Raw genomic sequence first — 3,823 nt, forward strand, 5'->3', positions numbered from 1 at the left:
TGCAATGAGCACAAGACAATCGAACCTATGTTTTGATAATGGTAAAGGGTCAAAGTTAAGTTGTCTTATTTTTTAAGAAGTGTGATTGAACCTGCAGGAATGTCCTAAATATTTTTAGGCAAAAGCCCTAGTGGATACTAGGTAGGTGGAAACCCTAGGGGGTGGAAACCCTAGGGGGAGGAAACCCTAGGTCCTAGGGGTGGTAACTCTAGGTTATGGAAAACCTTAGGGGGAAGTAACCCTAAGTCCTAGGGGTTACCTAGGTGGAAAGTCTCAAGGGGTCATGAACTTTGGGTGAAATCCTAGAGTCGGGGACTCTAGGTGAAAATCCTAGACGGATCGTGGAGAGGACGTCCAACATGAAGACCTGAAGTCTCCGGCGTTGAGCAAAAGTCCAAATGGTCTAGAGGACCGGTCTAATAAAAGGTAAACTCTCCTGAGAGGAGTACGTGAGAATGCGTTCCCCGAAGAGAGAACAGTAAGTGTCGATTTGACCTAGGATTTCTGGGGAAATCTAAAATTCAGAACCAGACAGTCCGAAGGTTGTCAAAACTCATATATTGCTTTACTATTATTTGCTATTTTCTAACTCTGTTTTGCAGGGAAACTAATAATTGTTCAGGGTTAGTTTCGGCCCTGATCGGTCAACTGAACCGGGGATTGGTTGATCGAACCTCTAAGCAAGCATAGTAGATTTCTAAGCCAGTTGATGTGGTTCGACCGAAGGATCGGTCGACCAAACCTGGGGTTTAGTTGACTGATCGATAGATAGACATCGACGTGGTTGGGTCGGGTGGATCGGATTAGATAGGCCAGCGAGGCAGGATCGGTTGATCAAACGGCGGAATCGGTCTACTTAACGAAGACTCTTATTCGAGCAGAAACATGTGGACGAGAAGATGGGCAGGTTCAGAGGGTTTGGTCAACGAATACCTAGATCGATCGACTGATCAACGTCGAGTCAAAGACTAATCTCGAAATTAGTGGCTCTAGATCAGGTCTAGCTTGGCTATAAAAGGAGGGTCGACCAGCAACTTCAAACAACACATTCAGAACGATCTTCTTACATGCGCACTTCTCTAGAACAACTCAACAATGCTTAACTGTTGCTCTTGCAATCAACGAACTACTAATCATTTGTTGTCGGTACACTTTGTTTTTGTTAATACTTGTACTTGCATATTTGTAAATCCTTTTCGGATCTATAGTGATTGCCCAATGAAAGCGATCAATGATCGTGGGCCTTAGAGTAGGAGACGTCATAAGCTCCAAACCAAGTAAAAGAAATTGTGTTAGCATTACTTTTGTTTTACTTGTTCTTTATTCTGCTGCGTTATTCTATATTTTCCAAAACGAGTGAAAAAACCATGAGTGCTATTCACCCCTTCCCTCTAGCACGTCATTGATCCTACATAGGATACCGTGGCGATTGTCATTAGGTCAAGTGAGAGTGTTAGATTTTGAGGGATGTTCTAAGGCAATCGCCTTATGATGTTTACTAAATATATATTCACTATTTGAGTACATATTGTTGGTGCGGTTAGCACTAATGGTCTAACCCAGGTTTTGATGAATGACAAAATAGGTTAAGTTAGTTTTGTTGTTGATCTAACACTCTGACCGAGTGTGTAGGAGAAGCCCAGACAGGTTGACGGGCTGACCGGATGTCTGGCACGAAGCCTAGCTAGGCTGACGGGTCGACCGGATAGCTGGCACGAAGTCCAAACGGGTCGACGGGCTGACCAGACATTTGGCACGAAGTCCAGCTAGGTTGACGGGCTAACCGGATAGCTGGCGCGAAGTCTAGACGGGTCGAAGGGCTGACCGGACGTCTGGTAGCTAGGTAAGTAAAGGTAAGTCACTGGAGGGGAGTGACTGTGAAGACGCGTTCCCGGGAAGGGAACTTAGGCGCCGATCTGACTTAGAACAATTTCAGAACTCTAAGTCAAGATTGTGACTAGATTCCGGTCTCGGAAAGATGGAATCTAAGTCATACTCTTTTTATTGAATTGTGAACTATGCTAATAATCTGTTTTGCAGGACATATGCATTATATACTTTACCTCCGGACTAACATTTTCTTGCAGGAAGGAAGCTGCCGGAAAACAGGGTTCGCGCGCTCGGGAGGTACCCAGGCGCCCGGAGGCGAATTTTTATCCCAACGTCACAGTGCAACATGGAACTCACTGATTAGCTCGGCTACGTCACAACCAGGGTGCCCTGATGGTTCCAGGCACCCCGAACCTCCTTTATAAGGAGGGTCAAGGCTGAAGCTCAAAACACAACTAACGATCAGATCTTCAGTGCTTCTGCGACGCTGCCAAAAGCTCACCGACAAGTTTTATTTCTTCCTGTCTTAGTTTTCATAATTGTCGGCATTTTCTTTACTAATATTTTCTGTACTTTCATTGTAACTCTGATTTCGAATTATTAGTAATTGCCCAACGAAAGCACCCTTGTGTGCGAGCCTTAGAGTAGGAGTCGACACAGGCTCTAAACCAAGTAAATCGATTGTGTTAGCCGTGTTCTCTCTTTCTGTTTTCCGCTGCGTACTCTCGTTATTTTTTAAATCGATATACACCCCCCCTCTATCGACTTTCACAATCCAACAAGTGGTATCAGAGCAGGTACCGCTCTGACTTGGTGCAACCACCAGTCAGACAAGGGGGTGACATTTCTGTAACACCCACCCTCCTAGTGCTCTCTAGGGTGAACGGTACTTATCTATGAACTTTACTTACCCAGTGTTGCTTATGCTAATGATAGTAGTACATAAAATTTTCTAAACTTAGATGCAGAACTTTTCCACTAACTTGGTTCTTACGGTGAGTGACATCATAACATGCAGTTAAGTAACATAAGTACTACTAGCTTCTTAATACATTCTTACTAAACATGCAACATATAAAGGAACGTAAATGATTCATTTCAACACTCAACTCATAATTCTAAAGCAGTTAAAGCATTTCTAACTATAATTGCATGCAAAGGGCCATAATGAATTTCTTGCACTCTTTAAAACTAATCTACATATAATGTATCAAATAGTATACCTCATGTGCCAAAAACATCAACTCAGGAAAATATGAAATCATAATATCTAATAACCATCCACCAAAACTAGTCTATTCAATCATTAATAACAGAAATACTAGAAGACACTCGAGTCATGCAAAACTAACAATTTATGACATCCTCTTAACAATAATTAAAAAGTAAAATCTCTAAAATTTTACTAGCAATTTTAAAAAGGAAATCTTAATATGCTCCCAATGAATTCCCAAGGCTTTTCATAGTCCAGGCATCACACACACACCATCACGCATCCCCTTGTCGCCTTCCTTCACTATTGTTTTCCTTTTCCTTTATCTGCAGTAAGAGGAAATGCAACTAGTAAGCAACAAGGCTTAGTAAGTACTATCTAGCTCACAAAAATCTCGAAATGTGCAAACATGCTTTTAAAATACTTTTCATGCCAGAATCTTTACTATTACTTACACTGATAGTACAGATAAACATGTGTAAATACTTTTGTACTAATAGAGGAACTAAAACATGTTTAACTCAAGGCAACAAGCATATACAAGCATTTAACTTTCTTAAACATAAACAAGTATTTAACTTTCTTAAACTTGCTTTTTCTTAACTTATTTTGAAACTTGGAAATTCTTTAAAATTGAAAACTTTGCTAAAGCATATGTTGGTGCGGGAAGCATCCGACGATCGAACCTGAGTTTTGATAATGGCAAAGGATTCAAAGTTAAGGTTTGTGGTGATCTAACGTGTTGAATAAGTGTTTCAGGAAAGTCCTAGCTGCGGTTAG

The sequence above is a fragment of the Zingiber officinale genome, chromosome 3B, assembly GCF_018446385.1.
Source record: "Zingiber officinale cultivar Zhangliang chromosome 3B, Zo_v1.1, whole genome shotgun sequence".
In the NCBI taxonomy this organism is placed as follows: Eukaryota; Viridiplantae; Streptophyta; class Magnoliopsida; order Zingiberales; family Zingiberaceae; genus Zingiber; species Zingiber officinale.